Raw genomic sequence first — 20,221 nt, forward strand, 5'->3', positions numbered from 1 at the left:
TGGATTCCTTTCTCTGCATGTTGAACGAGTGGATTACTCAAATCGATGGGGCCAACTAAACAGACTTTTTGAGATATAAAGAATGATTTTATCTAACAAAACGACCATGCATGTTGTAGCTGGGACCCTTTGGATTGAAAATCAGAGGAAGATTTTCATAAAGTAAGTGAATATTTAATCGCTATTTGTGTTTTTTATGAAGCCTGTGCTGGTTGAAAAATATTTTGATGTGGGTCGCCGTCCTCAAACAATCGCATGGCATGCTTTCGCTGTAAAAACCTATTGTAAATCGTACAATGCAGTTAGATAAATTATTGTTAAAGTTAACTGATATAAGACACTTGTATGTACATAGATGTACATCATTTTTACGATTATTTATTTGAATTGCGCGCCCTTCAATTTCACCGGAAGTTGTCAACAGGTGTCCCACTGGCGGGACGCCTAGCCCTAAAGTTTTTTAAATCTCTTGTAAATGTCAGTGAGCAGACCATCTGAGCCAGATGACCTCCCCGCCCTCATACTATCAATTCCTTTGCATGCAATTGCATGTGGACATTTCCTCCACAGTCAGCTCAGCGTGAAGAATATCCTGAGATTTATCTGAAATATTGGGAAACTCCCAATCTATCTAAAAAGCTAGCTTTGGGTATCAGTTTCAGAAGGATACTCTGATGCATATGATTTTTCATAAAATTAAAGGTATTGTTTATCTCCCGGGGGTCTACCGTCACAGCTCCACCTGCATCCTGAATTTAATTGATTGCTCTCTCTGCTTGCTGCATTTTCATTCATCAGGCCAACAACTTTCCAGCTTTTTCACCCTGGTCATAATATGTTTGGTTTAGTCTCAATACGGTTGCTGCAGCTCTACCCGCAGAAATTCTGTTATATTGAGCCCTGAGCAAGAGCAACTCCTTGTGTGCACCTGTGGAATTAATGAGGAAAATGTCTCTCTCCAGAGTTTTAATTTTGGGTTCAAGTATTTTTTTACTTGGAGCTGGTGAAATGTATAATTTGACCCTTTATGAAAGCTTTAAAGGCTTCCCATCTGGTACAAGCTGAAGTCTGTGTTGTATTAATTGAAAAGTATAGGTAAATTTGCTGTCCAATATATTCTGTAAAACTTGTATCTCGCAGCCATTTAGGTTGGAAGCGCCATTTAGGTGGGTAACCTTCTAAATTAGTATTGGAATATATAAGAGATGCTGGAGCATGGTCAGATGACAATACTGTCATAAAAGCAATCTTCAATTTTAGAGCGTAATGCTGCTGAGATATTTAAAAAAATAGTCGATTCGAGAATAGGTCTGGTGAGTGCTAGAGTAACAGGAGTATTCCACATCATCTGGTTTAATTTCTCTGCAAATCTCTATTAAGTTTAAATCCTTCATAAAATGCTGTATGGTTTTCCTAGATTGGGTGTGGGAGTAGTTCGAACCCGAGGTGTGATCTTTAACAGGATCTAAAGTGCAATTAAAGTCTCCTGCAAAAATATAATTACCTGGAAGTGTGGAAAGTTTTAAAAACAAATCGTTAAACAAGTTAGTCATCTTTGTTGGGACCATACACATTAATTAAATTTAACTGCTCGGACAGCAAGGTATCCCGTATAATAATATATCTGCTGGCGGGATCACAAATTGTTTGCAATATCTGATATGGAATGGATTTATGGATAACAATAATAACTTTCCTTGCATGGGAACTAAATGAGGCTGCAATGACCTGCCCAGGCCACCTCTTGCATATCTTAGGAATGTCGCCATATAGTAGATTTGATTCTTGCAAAAACATGATCTTCGCCTGAAGTTGTTTTAATCTACTTACTACCTGTTTTATTTTGCCAATTTTATTTAATCCCCTACAGTTCCAGGATGTAAATTTAACCTTAAGACTATGAGTCATCGAATTTACCAGGGACACTTGAACTAAAACATTGCCCAATCAGAGGATCAGCCTAATATACCAATAGACCTCTGTTACCATCATAAACAAAAACACAAAAACACATGCCTAACAATCAACCACGAACGTGTGATTAACCCCAAAGTCTCGAACAGACCTCCCCCTCTCAGTGACGCGATAGTTGTTGGATTGCAATTGATAGAGGAGGTGCAACGAAGAAGAGTAGTAATATGTTCGGACTCTGCATCAGTTCTGTGTAGTTTAAGATCTGGAAAGTCAGAATGTGAGGATTAATGGTTAGAAATAATGATGCTGTCCAATTCTGTTGGATTCCGGCTCGTACAGGTGTTTATGGAAATGATATAGTAGATATAATAGCAAAACGAACCCTGAAATACAATATTGTGGAAAAATGGGTTAGATTGCTGTCAGAGACAATGGGATGAAAGTAGTAAGGGCATACATTTTTATAGTACAAGGAAATCTTTACAGGAGATATTGTCATATAATGGGAAAATAAATGATGAGGATATGTTGTGTAGGATGAGATTAGCGTGTACGGGATTGTATTAATCTTTGTAATTGATAGGGAAACATGGTACTGGAATGTGTAATGGATGTATGGTAGAGGAGATAGTTAAACATGTATTATTATTTTGTGAAATGTATGATGTAGAAAGGGTGAGGTTGTTTGACAGGGTCAGAGGGGTTGGATGGGAATGGGGAGTGGGTGGTATTTTGGGTAGGGGTGATGGGAGTAGTGAGGTTTGTAGGGAATTATTTTATTTGAATTTCATGGTCAGTTAATTAAGAGAATATGGTGGTATACATAGGTCGTGACCGGCCTCGCACTCCAGTAAAGTAGGTGGAATATGCACCTGTCAGTTGGTTGCGATCCACCAATAAAACTTGAAGAAGAGATTTATACTATAGTCCAGTTGGGGGTGGTAATGCAACATTTTGGATGCCAATCGCCGTTAAACCCCACCGAAGAAGAAACTCAGCAGCAAATACATATGTTTAACAAACTAACGTTACCTGAAAAGCAAACATGCTAAGGTTGTCAAGTAAAAAACGATGTATTGGTTCGTCCGTAATCATATGTGACCAGAGTTTTAGAATACAGCAGAGGATGACGTGTGCCTGGAACCAGATATCTGTCTCATCAGGTAACGTTAATGTCAGGCTTTCCACGTTTGTTTTGAGAACATCATCGTTGTGTAACTTAAGGTAGCTAACGTTAAATCTTCTTCGTGATCGGTGTCACTTCCACGAGATGGTTGAGCTAACATAGGCTAATGCGATTAGCATGAGGTTGTAAGTAACAAGAACATTTCCCGGGATATAGAGATATCTGATATTGGCTGAAAGTTTAAATTCTTGTTAATCTAACTACACTATCCAATTTACAGTATCCATTACAGTAAATAATACCATGCTATTGTTCTAGTAGAGTGCACAATTTTGAACATGAAAAGTTATAAATAAGCAAATTAGGCACATTTGGGCAGTCTTGATACAAAATTATGAACAGGAATGCAGTGGTTCATTGGATCAGTCTAAAACGTTGCACATACACTGATGCCATCTAGTGGTCAAAATCTAAATTGCACCTGGGCTGGAAAAATACATTATGGCCTTTCTCTTGCATTTCAAAGATGATGGTACAAAAACAATACAAAAGAACGGTTGGGTTTCTCTTTGTATTATCTTTTACCAGATCTATTGTGTTATATTCTCCTACATTCCTTACACATTTCCATAAACTTCAAAGTGTTTCCTTTCAAATGGTACCAAGAATATGCATATCCTTGCTTCAAGCAGTTAGATTTGGGTTTGTCATTTTAGGCAAAAAAAAATTAAGGGGCTAATCCTTATTAACTAACTAACAACGTTACTTGCCACTCGTAGCTGCCAAATAGATGTCCGAAAACAAAATGGTTAGTCCGTATGCCTTTGGAAATGTGAAATTTGACACAACATATCTACAGGAAAGTAACAATTTTTCAAAATGCGTGTCAGGAGATGCAGATGATTTAATAACATATTGTTTTCATTCTCATCTTCAGCACCTGGGTAACTCTCGCTGTCTCAGAACCCAGTCCGCACCAAATGACACATCTAAGACTGTGGTTGTCCCGTTGACTGCCCTATGTTCATCAGAGGTAGCTGCACCAACATATTGGCTTACAGGAGACATTGCTTATGGATATTCTAATTTTTGTTGTGTGGAGGGGGAGCAGCAAGGTCTAGAACCTTGGGCCATGTTAATCAACAGGTCCTGGAAAGCCACAGGGCCTGGTGTGTAGGCTTTTGTTCCTACCCTGCACTAACGGATGATTCAAATAACTAATTACCAACACCTTGACTAGTTGAAGGTACTGGGTGGGAATAAAATCCTGCAACTCACACTGAACAAACCAGTACCAGAGTTGGTGACCGCCAGCTGACAGCTCATACAGATTTTTTTTAATGATGTCACACAATGACATTGACATCACTGTATGTGTGTTTCTCTGGCCTAGTGGCTTGATACCAGACATGGAAGAGAACAGAGAAGTCCTCACATCACCCATACATGCAGAGGGAAACGCTGTTCAGATAAGGTACTGTGGGAGACGAGTGGAGTGGTAGCAAAGTGTAGTAGCACCATTGATGATACATGCTCATCTTATTTTATCTCTTGTGAAGCTCCTCATGGCAACATTAATGATTTGTAACTGCAGTATTACACTTGGCTGCAGTATATACAGTACAGAATGTTTAATCTCCACTTTGTGGATGGGCTTAGCCTTACTTGTTTTGTCAGATGGGTCAAGCGCAGCTCATATCAAATTGACCTCTGCTTTTTACACTCATTCTGGCCATAAACCTGTGTGTTTATCTTCTCTCCAGTGAGATCAGTGGAGGCAGCCTATGAGAAGCTGGCAGATGAGGCTCTGTATGCGTTGGCTGACTACTTTGAGGATCTGATGGCTGGACCACTAGCAGGGCCTGAGTTTGATGTTCTCTTCTCTGTAAGTGCACACGTGTTAGGTTCTTATTTTTCAGACTAAATAACTCACGGACACTAGAGAAGCTTAACCAAGTTTAATTCTTCCCAAAGGGTCGTTACAGCTGTAATTCAGACAAAGACATGTTCCCATCATCACAAGTATATAAACTCCACGTTAGACACCCCTCCTTCTCTCCAATACTTACATCCTATGATTCGACAGGAAGAGGGTAACAGGATAATAAACCATTATTTCTCCATTCAGGGGATCTGACCTGACCTGACCTGACTTCAACCCCTCCTTCACATAATCCACAGATGTCCTCTCGTATCACCTATCGCACTCCCATGACTCCCTCTCGTCCACCCAGCACATTCCACAGCCACTCTGTCTTACTACAGAGAACCATTAACTTCTCACTCCTTTATATACAATGCGTCTGATTTATCATGTCTTTAATATCTCAATGTTCAAAGTTTACCCCGAATCCAACACATGAAACGCTGTCTTCTCTGTAAGTAGGCTACTGATTGTATTCTGATTGTAAGTCAATCTGGATAAGTGTCTATTAAATTATGGAAATGGCCAGAGTATGAAAGTACAGGGACTTCTCTATAAGTACAGGGATATACTGTATATACCAATTGTGCTCCTTTTGGGAAAATCTTATCTTTATCTATCCTTCTTTTGTCCACTAGGGATAGCTGTTTAATTACATATCATTCTGTTGGAAGTTTGTCGTTCCTTATTTGCATCAAAACACTTTCTTTATGTTAGTTTCCCAGAGCACAAATGTAAAAAATATTCTTGGCATTTTATTATATTGGTGAGAAGTAACGATGTTGCAAATATAGTGCTCTTTTCTGTTATTTTTTCATCCTTTCTTGTCACCCTTCATCAGAGCAGTTCTTCATCAGAGCAGACTACTTGTGAATGTTGATTGGTAGCCTATGTGCCTATTAGGGATCCGTGAGTCATTAGAGCTGTAGGATTGTGCTGTTGTTGTAATGTACAGGGCCAATTACTTCCAGAGTGCAAAGGTCACAGGAGGAAATAATGATTGTAGTGTCTTCTAATCACTAACGCACAGGGCACTAAACACCACGTCAATACACTGATGGCACTGTGTGTGTGTGTGTGTGTCCATGAGATTAAATTGGTCTAACATGACGCTAAAAAGTGTTTCATGGTAATAATGACCTGACCTCTTGACCTGGGTCAGTGCTGTATTGAACAGCCAGAGGATCTATTGATGCCCAGAGACCTGACTGACTAACCCACCCACTACTGCTTGTGCTGATGATGGTATGTGTGTGTGTGGGAATGTACCCCTGTGAGATATTTTTTTGTGGAACAACTGTCAGAAGGTCACTTCTGGTGACTTTTTAAAAGGACGTTCTACTCCAAAATTAATTAAAAAATAATTATGTTGACACCATCTGAAATATAATTTTCCCTTTAAAAGTATTAGAACCTGTAGCCCAACTGATGCAGCATAGCGGCTTTAAATTAATAGGCTGAAGCATCGGGTTGCCCATCTGCATTAACCTCATTGGAAAACTCCAAATGACTATGAATGCATTGAATTCTACAAATAGACATAACTTGACACTCCAGAGGGGTATAATACAAAGCAGGTCAACAAGTTAGCCAGGTAACTTTGATAAACAACCAGAAATAATTATTGATTTTCTGGTTCATTAAAAAAGCTGAACTTAGATATGTGTTTTTGGTTATTGAGTCAATTAGACCCTGCCCATTTCATGTTGGCTGGTAAGTCATTGATCTTGCTTTGTAGTATACCCCTCTGTTTTTTTCTGGATCAAATGGGGCTTGGTGGTGGGCGTGGTGTCCGACAGAATATTGCTGTTTGTTTTAAAGCCACTTTTTCTAGTAGGTCTGACCCCATTTAGTCAGTTGAGATTGTTTTAATCAAGCTGTGACAAATACACTATATAAAAAATTGTTATGGCACACGTCTGTCTGGACTAAGCCATTGCGGAGGCCACAGGGATGGCACACCAGTGTCACATTTATCCTACCATTTTTATTTAACCAGGTAAGTTGACTGAGAACACCTTCTCATTTACAGAAACAACCTGGGGAATAGTTACAGGAGAGAGGGGATGAATGAGCCAATTGTAAGCTGGGGATGATTAGGTGCCCATGATGGTATGAAGGCCAGAATGGGAATTTAGCCAGGACACAAGGATTAACACCCCTACTCTTACAATAAGTGCCATGGGATCTTTAGTGACCACAGAGAATCAGGACACCGTTTAACATCCAATCCAAAAGACAGCACCCTACACAGGGCAATGTCCCCAATCACTGCCCCAGGGCATTAGGATATTTATATTAGACCAGAGGAAAGGGTGCCACCTACTGGCCCTCCAGCACCACTTCCAGCAGCATCTGGTCTCCGATCCAGGGACTGACCAGGACCAACCCTGCTTAGCTTCAAGCCAGCAGTGGGGTGCAGGGTGATATGCTGCTGGCAATGATTTACTTCTCATAATTTGTAATCTACAATGTTTGTTTGGTTATGGTCATTTCTGTTAATGCATTCAATATTATTATTATTACAGTCATTGTCATTGTAGGAGTAGGAGTGTAGGAGTGGACACGTTTTTTGCTGAGCACACAACCTAGGCTACCCTAGTTTTGGTTTATTTCATTCCATATTTACAAGTTGACAATTTATAAATTGTCTTTTGTTTGGAGCCTCCTTTCAGTCTTGAGTAAAGACACAAACCTGATTACGCTTAGAAGTAGGCCTATGCTATCTGGCCTGCATGCAAATGTAGGCCCATAAAGTATCCATTTGGGTTTCTGATTTAACTCACCATCACTGTTGAGCTTCTCACCAAAGTAATTTTTTCTTTGCCTCAAACAACAACTAAATTAAGTCTGTTTTTACATCCAATAGTTCTCTAATATAGCCTATTTGAATAATCTTTCTAGCTTTCTCCCTTTCGATAACCACAGCATGAAAGATGAAAAAAAATGTCATGCTCTGATCCGGTGGGGAAACGTCATGAATTAGGCACACCTGATTACTTCTTATCCCTTGCAGAAATAGTCTACAGCTGTGTCTGTCTGTCTGGAGCTCACAGGTGCAGGTGCCGGAAACTCTGAGGGCCTAGAATATTGTATGCAATGTTGCAAGTTTGCTAGCATGCGTTGGACCAAGTTAACAATGTTTCAAGTTCCTTGTAGACAGGCCAATGTGATTTATAGGATATTTATTTTCATCAGGATATTTTCTACCTGTGGGCTGCAATGTTTCTATTTGTTGGCTTTATGTAGGCTATTTTTACATATTGGCAATAGAAGTTACTTTTAGATTTGGATCATTTTAATTTAGACATAATTTAGATTAAACACATGACATTGATTTTGAGATATGAAGAATGTATTATAAATTAAATGAAACTGTTCGACAAAAATTAGCTAATTAAAATCAGAACTGACACAGATCAGTATGAATGCTACGATAACTTGGCACTCCAAATCGAAAAGGTTGCCGACTGCTGTTGTAGCCTATTACCGGCAACTTCAGGGGCTGTAACGGTAGAATCTGGAAGGCCAGCAGCAGCGGGAGGAGGAGGGTGCGGAACATGTTTTTTTCTTCTGGTTAGGCTATATTGATCTCTGGCTCACTCCTTAATAATTTGTGACCGACTGGCTGAAATCGGTCTTGAAATTGTGTATTTTACATTGGATAAAAGTAGACTCAGAGCTACAAAATGGTATATCATACACTGCATGTTGAGGAACAGTGGGAAAGTAATGGTAAAGTAATTCTGCTTTGAAAGTTGATAAACTTGTAAACTCACTTTTGAGAAAATGGCCTTTGAATGTTTTGGTACCTACTGGAGAGCTCTCCTTTGTCTACACCCATTCAGGATTGTTCACGCCCTCTTAATGCTATAACCCCCACCCATCTCTTTAAGGATTCACATGTGAGGTCATGTGCTAAACAGTGAGTACTGTAGTAAAGATTACAACTAAAAGTAGTAGCATACAAAAAAAAATTGTATTGGTAAACAGAAAGTGCCCAGATAAAAATTTTATAAATATTAGATGACGCTTACCCAGACACACTTGTCTAAATTGATGGGTCATGTGAAAGAAATGCTACAACCCCCAGCCACAACTTGCTAAGTGGATGGGTCTCTACAGTAAGTGTAAATGGTAGGGCCAAATGGTTACTTGCATAGTAGCAATATCAGAAATAGATTATGTCAATATAAATAAAATAATATACAGTATGTACAATAACAATATCAATATCCATACCCTCTTCATCTCAAAGCTCCTTGATATTCTAAAAAATATAAGTTTGTCTAGCTGTGTCCAGTCCAGGTGGTGCTTGTACAGGCAGACCATCAATGGGAGGAAGGATGTCAGCGTTGCGCAGCAGCTGATACCTGATCCCTACTGAGTCCGAACACTCCTTGGCAACAACACCAGGCTCAGAGCATTGAAGCTGTAAAACAGGGAATAACAAAAATAATTGAAGACATTACAACCTTGCACAACATAATTTCACCTCCCAAGTTTATATAAGAAGAATGACCCCATACAATGCAATGAAAATGATATTCACCTGAAGTGCTGGTATTGCTTGAACTGTGGCAGCGGCCTGAAGTACGGAGTCAGGTGTTGTTGCCAGCCATAGCTTTCCACCAGCACCATACCATCCTCCAGTCCGACCAGCTGTGGGATGTTGACCCCTATCACAGTGTTGACCTTCACAACACCAGCAATCTAGTAGTTGGAGAAGAAATGGTGCATGTAGTTGATGACTGCGCTGCTGCCTTTGCTGGATGACATGCCTTCATCAATCAAGTAGTTGACTTGTGGTATACCTTCACAGCAGACACCAAACAAGCCACACTTGCGAGGAGTTAAAAAGTAGGTGGGACCTGGCTGCATAGGGTCAGAAGGATAGTGCACCTGCAAACAACAAAATAACATTAAGATAAGTTCATGAAAAGAAAATGTAACGTAATATGATTTTTTATGCATCATTATCAGGTAAGTTTCACTTACTTACAAATGTGCAGTGCAGTAGCATATTATCTGAATGTGCCCCTGCACATTGACCCTGTACCGGTAGCCCCCTGTATGTATCTTATCTGTAATTTTTTTAAACTGCATTGTTGGTTAGGGGCTCGTAAGCAAGCATTTCACTGTTCCCTGTTGTATTCAGCACATGTGAAAATTTGATTTGATACTTGCCTATGCAAGTCTTTTAAGTTTTACTACATGACGCATTTAAAAAAAAAAAAGCTGTGTTAGACAGGATTACCTGCACAACCTGACCAGCTAAAATAGACAGAAGCGTGCTATATGGCAGACCAATCCAAACTCATCTCTCGGCATGTCCAGCCCACTCATCTCAGCCAATCATGGGTAGCGTGAAGGTTGCTGTCATGCTGTGGCTTAACCAACTAGTCTCGTAATTTAACAATTGTATTCATATTTACAGATGGCATACAAGTTTGTTATTAATGCACATGAAAGTTCACATGCTCGAGAAGGCATTTCTGCCAAAAAAACAAAACATTTGATTAAAAAAAACACGTTTACGTTCAAATGGCTCTCCTGTGAAGTAGAGACCCGCGACATATGCCTAGTTTCCTGACACAGGTCACATTTGTATCTTCATTTTTAATCGCAGTGCTTAAAAGCATCAGACATGCTCAGTAGCCTACATATAGTTCATTTTATTCAAACATAGACAAACCCTATATGGAAAAATATATATTTTTAAATTTGATTGAAAAAGCAGACGACGTTCAGTTCCAAGATATTATTATTATTATTATTTTATTTTATTTTTTTTGAGAAAATATATAGTTCAAATGCAATTTTTCAGCAATTCTACAGATTTTTCTGTGGTTTATGCCATGTTTGTGACTCAAACAAAATCAATGGAGGCCCCATGCCATGACATTTTTAGAATTTTAGATTCTCCCCTGCTGTCTAGATTTATGGGGTGTGAGTTCTCAAAGATAATCTTATTTCAACATATATAGGTCCATTATCTAATCTACATACTTTATCCCTTGTTTTAGTCGTTAAATGAAATAAATAAATATATATAGATATATATATAAAAAGACTAAAACCAGATATAAAGTATGTAGAATAGATCATGGACGTATGTGTGTATGCATGCATGCATGTATAATATACAAACATACATATAGGCCCATTATCTATACATACAGTACCAGTCAAAGGTTTGGACACACCTACTCATTCAAGGGTTTTTCTTTATTTTACTATTTTCTACATTGTAAAATAGTGAACAATACTGAAGACAAACTATGAAATAACACATGGAATCATGTAGTAACAAAAATGTGTTAAACAAATCAAAATGTATTTTAGATTCTTCAAAGTAGACACCCTATGTAGCCACCCTATGCATTGATGATAGTTTGCACACTCTTGACAATGTAATTAAGAAAACATCAACAGTTGTTTCCCCACCAAGATGCAACAAATCGGGAAGACTAAGAAAATAATATATGTTTTAGTGTGTGTGCGTGATGGTGGTGTTGTCCTTTCAGCCCCATTGCAGTATTGATTTCTGGCCTAGTTCAGCAGATGCAATTAGGAATTTACTGTGGGTTGTGTAGAGGAGCTACCAAACCATCTAAAATGTGTGTGTGTGTGTGTGTGTGTGTGGAGGAGCTGCCTGCCTGCCAGACCAACTGAAACCTACACATTATATTATATTGTGGACCCCAGGGAGTTGCTGTGTTAGCAGCAGTTAATGGGGATCCTAAAATACTATACTGAACAAAAATGTGCAATAATTTCAAAGATTTTACTGAGTTACAGTTCGTATAAGGCAATCAGTCAATTGAAATAAATAAATTAGGCCCTAATCTATGGATTTCACATTACTGGGAATACATATATGCATCTGTTGGTCACACATACCTTATAAAACACGTTGGGGAGTGGATCAGAACCAGTATCTAGTGACCACCATTTGCCTCATACAATACGACACATCTCCTTTGCATAGAGTTTATCAGGTTGTTGATTGGCCTGTGGAATGTTGTCCCACTCCTCTTTAGTGGCTGGATTTTGGCGGGAACTGGAACACGCTGTCGTAAATGTCGATCCAGAACAGCTAATCAAATGGCTACCCTCTTTTACACTGCTGCTACTCTCTGTTTATTATCTATGCATAGTCACTTTAACTCTACCTACATGTACATATTACCTCAATTATCTTGACTAACCGTATATAGCCTCGCTACTGTTATTTTAATGCTGCTCTTTAATTTTTTTTTTTATTCAAATGTTTTATTTAACACTTTTCTTAAAACTGTATTGTTGGTTAAGGTCTTGTAAGTAAGCGTTTCACTGTAATGTCTACTCCACCTGTTCTATTCGGCGCATGTGACAAATAACATTTGATTTGATGGCGGCGGATGAATGGCACGACTATGGGCCTCAGGATCTCGTCACGGTATCTCTGTGCATTCAATTTGCCATCAATAAAATATAATTGTGTTTGTTGTCCGTAGTTTATGCCTGCCAATACCATAACCCCATCGCCACCATGGGGCACTCTATTCACAATGTTGACATCAGCAAACCGCTCGCCACACAACGCCATACACGTGATCTGTGGTTTTGAGGCCGGTTGGACGTACTGCCAAATTCTTTCAAATGAAATTGGAGGCGGATAATGGTGTAGAAATGAACATTAAATTATCTGGCAACAGCTCTGGTGGACATGCCTGCAGTCAGCACGCCAGTTGTGGCATTGTGTTGTGTGACAAAACTGCACATCCTAGTGGCCTTTTATTAACCTCAGCACAAGATGCACCTGTGTAATGTTGTTTAATCAGCTTCTTGATATGCCACACCTGTCAGTTGGATGGATTATCTTGGCACAGGACAAATACTCACTAATAGGGATGTAAACAAATTTGTGCACAACATTTGTGAGAAATAAGCTTTTTGTGCATATGGAACATTTCTAGGATCTTATATTTCCACTCATGAAACATGGGACCCACACTTTACATGTTGCATTTTATATTTTTGTTAAATGTAAACTCTGGACCCTCATGCTTTTTTTTTGTTTTTTTTACCCATACCTGGTGGCATTTATTATTCAAGAGAGGTGACAAAGATGAGAAATGTTGTGAGAGCTTCAAATGGGCTACTGACTGACCACCTCAGAGAGAAGGCTATGGCCATTAGGATTCTGCTTTGTTTTTTGTTGTTGTTTTATTTGGGAAGCAGAGGCTTTGCTGGTGGCAATGACTGTGTATATGAATGGACAAAGCCATCACTATGGCCCTGTGAAATCTGCAATTTTTTTTCCCAAATTCATTTTTTTTCCTTTTTCTGAACTCTGTGTTTTACGATTTACGCTAATTTTATCATCAGTGTCTAATAGTCTGAATGAATAAAAAGTCAACAATTTAATAAGATAACAGTACATTTGTAATGATGCAACACTACATTGCACAATGTTTTATCAAGGCAAGTGCTCAATACAGAGTTCTACTAAGTGTTTCATTATTAGTGAAAAAAAGTTATGCAAGTATCTAGGCAACAATGCAGCAACCTTCTCTGTTTCCAGCTGGCTGAGGATGTTTGATTACCACCTTGTTTGTTACCTCGGATGATGACTTTTCTGCCAACAAAAACTCTGTACAGAAGAACATGCACTGCATGGTACTTCACTGCCTCAAACCAGCTATTCCATCAGGAGCTCACTGCTTCAGGAGGAGCCTTGGCCTGCACAAACTCCTTCACAATGAGGAAGCTCACCCATCTTATCTCATCTCATCCATGTCACAAGTGATGCAACTTCAGAGCAATAGTTGTAGTGCTGCCAGGTCTCACCCACCAGATTGATGACATGGCAGAGACAGGTTACATGGACACTGTTGGGCATCACTCCTTTCAGAACCTCCTTGTATGCCTTCAGGCAGTAGGATGAATTATCTGTGACCACTGCCAAGGCATCAGTCAGGTTCAGATGGTTGCTGTGGAGGGTGGCTAGTATAGCTTGAGAAAACGTTGAGTCGTTGCATCTGTCCATGAAAATGACATCCACCAGAAAGTACTGGTTTTCAACACCTGCAATGAAAGATAAGGAAAAACTTGAATTATGTTTTAACCTAAAATAATATTGTGACAAAATAAAAGTGTTATTTAAATGTCAAGTGTAAACACAATATAGATACAGCGATAGTTAGCTAGATGGAGAGGCAGACGGCTGCTGACATTATGCATCGCTATATTTCACCATGATAGCTCGTCATTTAGAATATCCCAATTTGCATACCTACAATTCACGTTGCAGAATGTAAATGAAGGCTATTGCAACGGTATATTAATAGGCTGTTAACTCACCAATGACGATGTTTACAACGCTGCAATCCCTTGCATCTGTTGTCTTGTCAACAACCACCGCAAACTTCTTCCCATGGATCTTCTGTAGAACGGCAGTCATATGTTGGTCGAACACACGGGGCAGGTGCGTTTGACGGAGGCTGCTCTCATTTTCAGGCAACGCTCCTCCCTGTTTGCAATGCTTCACTACAAAGGGGCATAGCTTTCTTAGCTTTTCTAAGGGGATGTCAGACTCGGCGTACACAGCCACAAAGTCCTGAATAAATTCTCGTCTTGAATCTGCTGATGCGCTTGCACATGTAATTGTCGTTTGAAGAGGCATGCTTTGGCTAACACGGTGCTTTTCCTTGTTCATCACATGGGCTTTAGACTTTAAGTGGTCATCACACATATTTTTCCGGGTCCATCAATAGAATGTTGACATAATTTGCAAAACAGCTTATAGCCTGACTAGTAATAGTCCTTTGGGTATTGCTCTGCTCTGAATATAGGGGTTAGGGTCGAATATATGTTTTTTTGATGACTTGGCCTTCTCAGACAGCCACTTCAACATGATTCTCAAAGTGACAGCCAAGTTGTGAGGTGGCGTAAGGCTCCCACGCACACAAGACCGAGACCCCCCCCCCCCTCTCAAAACACCCCAATCGAAAACTTAAATATTTTTCTCTAGGCCTACTCGTCTGTAATTTTACAATTATGAAATCATTTAGGTTACTACAATAATTAGGCCTACTTTAGATATTTTTTTAATCAATTTCAGCCAAATTATGGGAAATTCTGCAATATTCCACGTTTTACAGTTGATTCAATTTTTATTACCAACATCCGCGATTCCGTTTGCGTTTTACGCATCGAGGAGATCATTAGGGCTCAACGTCACTCACGTGACACCATTCAATCTTATGTTTAGACTCAATAGCGCATTGAAGCCAAATTAAGTCTCATGGAAACAACATTCACAGTTTGAGCTTCTTCAGGAAGTGACGTTGCAGGCTAGCTCAGTGCTGCTCGTTGAGTAACTCAAACACTACTTCCTTGTGCGATTTTAAAGTATTCAGTTCAAGGACATACAGTTGAAGTCGGAAGTTTACATACACCTTAGCCAAATACATTTAAACTCAGTTTTTCACAATTCCTGACATTTAATCCAAGTAAAAATTCCCTGTTTCAGGTCAGTTAGGATTACTACTTTATTTTAAGAATGTGAAATGTCAGAATAATAGTAGAGAATTATTTATTTCAGCTTTTATTTCTTTCATCACATTCTCAGTGGGTCAGAAGTTTACATACACTCAATTAGTATTTGGTAGCATTGCCTTTAAATTGTTTAACATGGGTCAAATGTTTCGGGTAGCATTCTACAAGCTTCCCACAATAAGTTGGGTGAATTTTGGCCCATTCCTCCTGACAGAGCTGGTGTAACTGAGTCAGGTTTGTAGGCCTCCTTGCTCGCACACGCTTTTTCAGTTCTTCTCACATATTTTCTATGGGATTGAGATAAGGGCTCTGTGATGGCCACTCCAATACCTTGAATTTGTTGTCCTTAAGCCATTTTGCCACAATTGTGGAAGTATGCTTGGGGTCATTGTCCATTTGGAAGACCCATTTCAGACCAAGCTTTAACTTCCTGACTGATGTCTTGAGATGTTGCTTCAATATATCCACATAATTTTCCTCCCTCATGATGCCATCTATTTTGTGAAGTTCACCAGTCCCTCTTGCAGCAAAGCCACCCCCACAACATGATGCTGCCACCCCCGTGCTTCACGGCTGGGATGGTGTTCTTCAGCTTGCAAGCTTCCCCCTTTTTCCTCCAAACATAACGATGGTCATTATGGCCAAACAGTTCTATTTTTGTTTCATCAGACCAGAGGACATTTCTCCAAAAAGTATGATCTTTTTTTAAAGGCAATGCTACCAAATACTAATTGAGTGTGTGTAAACTTCTGACACACTGGGATTGTGATGAAATAAATAAAAGCTGAAATAAATCATTCTCTCTACTATTATTCTGACATTTCACATTCTTAAAATAAAGTGGTGATCCTAACTGACCTAAGACAGAGGATTTTTACTTGGATTAAATGTCAGGAATTGTGAAAACTGAGTTTAAATGTATTTGGCTTAGCTGTATGTTAACTTCTGACTTCAAATGTATATATTTTTTTATCTGAACTGTTTTTGCTTTGTCATTATAGGGTATTGTGTGTAGATCAATACTTTCTGAATACTTTTTTTTTTACAGTGGTTTTGTCAGATGTTTTTCCGCTGGTATTTTATGCTTTTAAATAGCTTGTCATGTTTCAACAGGAATACCGGGAAGCCCGGTAATTTCTTGCAATTTTCTTTTGAAGGAAAATTGGTAGATTCTCCTGAAAATATTGAACCCTAGTTCACAGATAGGGTCATACAGGAGGCATGTGTATGTCTAAGAAGTGTCTAAATAGGCAACTTTCATAATAATCTTTACAAAAAAAAATTGGGATACAAATGTTAAAAGCATTTCGAACATCCTTCCAATTAAGTTTCTGTGGCCTTTTCTCAATTGGATTTGCTCCTGCATCCACTATCCTCCGTCCGCTCGTCTCCCTTTAAAAAAGGTGAAAGTGTCACGCCCTGACCTTAGAGAACCTTTTATTTCTCTATTTTGGTTAGGTCAGGGTGTGACTAAGGGTGGGAAGTCTAGTTTTTTATTTTCTATGTTGGCCTGGTATGGCTCTGATTGGGGATCATATTTAGGCAGCCTTTCCCACCTGTTGTGTGTGGGATCTTGATTTTGTATTGTTGCTTTTAGCCCTACAAAGCTGTACGTTTCGTTTGTTACTCTTTCTTGTTTTGTGCGGGGTTATCATAAATAAAAATGATTAACATACACCTTGGTCCGACCATCCTTACAACAACGATCGTTACAGAAAGGTAATCAAGGAGAGACTGCGAGGAGAATGAACGTGGACAGAAATGTTCTTGTTTGAAATGAGACAGTCCTGCTCCACTCACGCGTCATCAGCTAAATTACGTTTACAGGAGTGGCTCACAAAATAAACGTGTAAAGTGATAAAACATATTCAGTTAGTTGTGGAAGACAACTAGTAGCCTATTGTTTTTAATTGTGTGCATGGTTCCCCCTCCCCCTACAATACAAAAGCTGATTCAAAGGGTGTGTGGCAGATATCAAAACTCTTTCGTGGTAGGATACACTTGTGCCTCCTCGACAAAAGGAGGATATCTAGGAGGTTAGGACCGTCTTCCATTTGCCTAGTAACGAATTGGCACACTAGTCAACCACTTATCGGTACCTATATTAGGTGCGATGGATAGTCTGGAAGTTGCTTAGTAATCCCCTCCCATCCTTCAGTGCTAGAGTTGTCTATCTGGATTATGGTTAAACTGTGTGTGTGTGTGTGTGTGTGTGTGTGTTACTGCTGAGGGACCGTTTAGACTCACACCCTATCTCCTCCACCATCACCTCCACTGGCTAGATTAATGTCACACACTGACAGCTGTGCGTGCACGTGCGCACATGTGGGTGTGTTTGTTGGCACTGTTAGATTTCCTCTGGGATAAATGCTCCAGGGAGATCTAGATCAGTGTTTCAGCTTTAACATCTTCTCTTTCCTTCCCTCCCCAGAGCAGTCTCTCTGTCCCTTTCTTACTCTCCCTCTGCCTTCCTCTTTCTCTCTGTGTTGTCTGTAAGGAGGTGATTAATAAAGCTTGTATGTTTTTAAATCACTGGCTGGACAGTGCCTGTCTTCAGAGCTGTTGACTGATTGGCCGATGTCCCTGACTTGGCAGTTGACCCTCTTTTCAACTGCCCAGAGAAACATATGAGACCATAAACAACACACACACAGTATTTTGGCTACTTCTAAGATAAAATATAGACTACTGACACCCAGTAGCTAGTAGCATGGGGACACATAATGCTAATGTAGCAGGCTTAGGGAACATTTAATCTCAATGCTCAAATGAGTACACACTGTCCACACATTCTGGTCTTGGCCCTACTCTAGAAATGGTTGTGATCTTTGAATAGTATATCATGTCATCACAATGCTCTTAAACTTGTCCTTGAAAGAGGAGGACATTGAAGGCCAGGGGCTTATATTATTACAATAAAGTATTCCTGCCCTATCACTATGGAATCCTCAACAGCCCATTCTGGAATACTTCATGCTCCATTATGAAATGCAGTCCACCTTTGTGACACCCTTAGAAATAGGATTAATGCTACCTTGTCATCCCAGGCCCAGCAGCCCCCCCACACACACTCCATTTAATCTCCTTAACATGTGAAAGGGATATTCATTAGCACCTATTAATGAGTCCATAGTGCTGCGCTGCAGCCTAAGAGGTCAACCCTGGCCTGAGGAAGCGAGGGAAAGGGAGGATAAGAGAGAGGGGAGCAGAGAGGCAGGATTGTGAGAGAGGAGGGTGAGTGATAGGTGGAGGAAGGAAGAAGAGTGGGATAGATTTTAGAGGAAGAGCAGAGAAGGTAATCATTAATTTAGACGTAAATCAGTGTGCCTGATGGGGGGGTGCAGTTACTGGAAATCCTGTGATTATTTATGGATATGGAACATTCAGTCGTTGTCCTGGTAGCCTGCCACTGTGCTGTGTGTCAGACTGGACACAGTGGTACTGAATATCTGCTCTGCTCTGCATCCTGTCCTGAATAACTAACATGTGAATGCTACGTAGGTAGACAGAATATGTTTGTTTTTTTAAAGGATGAAAAACATTGCAATGATACATACACTAGTAAATCTTTGTTGAATGAGGATGCTCTTTGGTTAAGGGGTTGAACATTACCCTGGTCCTCCATTTTAATGAAGAAGCTGTAATATATTTTTTTGTTTGTTAAAAACAATACATTTCTGCCTGTAGTCTTCATCAGGGTTTTTAAGAAGTTCTATCTGAGAAATAGAGACATTATTTGTCTTTTTGAATGAGTCGTATAAAGAATAAATCATTGCTATTAAGTCAAATTATAACTGTATCTCTCTCTCTCCCTCCAGAGTGGTGTGTGGCAGAAGACACAATTCAATACATTCAGTTGGACAACTTCCCCTTGACAGTGAAGGTGGGTGGAGACCATGGTACATACGTCATCAACAAACAGACGCCCAACAAACAGATCTGGCTATCGTCACCTACCAGGTGTGTGTGTCTGTGTGTAGATCCTTTGCGGTGCCAAAATAGTAGCAGCATTTTCAAACAGAATGAGGTTACTAAAATGTGGGCAAAATTGGAAAAAACAGGTCTTTCTGCTGTGTTCTGCATTGTTTGATTGAATTTAGTTATAAAGCCGCTCCAGACAGAGACATTACATACATTTATCTCCATTTTATTACATACATTTATGTGCCAATGGATGTTTGACAGTAGCTAAGCGTCCTCAATCCTAGCCTGATCTCTCTCTCTCTTTCCCCAAAAATGGGGAAAACAGGCTAACTAAGTATGATTCTCAATCAGAGACAACGAACGACACCTGCCTCTGATTGAGAACCATACTAGGCCAAACACATAGAAATATAAGAACATAGAAATAAGAACATAGACTACCCACCCCAACTCACGCCCTGACCAACCTAACACAAAGACGTAAAAAAGGAACTAAAGTCAGAACGTGACATCATTTTTCAAAAGAAAAACATTGAACAATTTCTAAAGACTGTTGACATCTAGTGGAAGCCATAGGAACTGCAATCTGGGCCCTAATAAATCAGGTTTCCCATAAATGCATTGAAAACACAATGACCCAAAAATATTTTCCCTGGCAAATCAGTTCTGTTATACTTACATACATTATTTTAACAGTTTTAGAAACTTTAGAGTGTTTTCTATCCAATACTACCATGCATATACATATCCTAGCTTCTAGGCCTGAGTAACAGGCAGTTTACTTTGGG

At 39.5% G+C, this 20,221-nt stretch overlaps 1 pseudogene; it reads left to right on the top strand.

Annotated features, from left to right (window-relative positions):
* The first annotated feature begins 2,959 nt into the window (after positions 1–2,959).
* Positions 2,960–20,221, top strand: part of LOC139412381 (frataxin homolog, mitochondrial-like) — a 29,675-nt pseudogene continuing 12,413 nt past the window's right edge.

Source organism: Oncorhynchus clarkii, chromosome 6 (assembly GCF_045791955.1).
Source record: "Oncorhynchus clarkii lewisi isolate Uvic-CL-2024 chromosome 6, UVic_Ocla_1.0, whole genome shotgun sequence".
Lineage (NCBI taxonomy): Eukaryota > Metazoa > Chordata > Actinopteri > Salmoniformes > Salmonidae > Oncorhynchus > Oncorhynchus clarkii.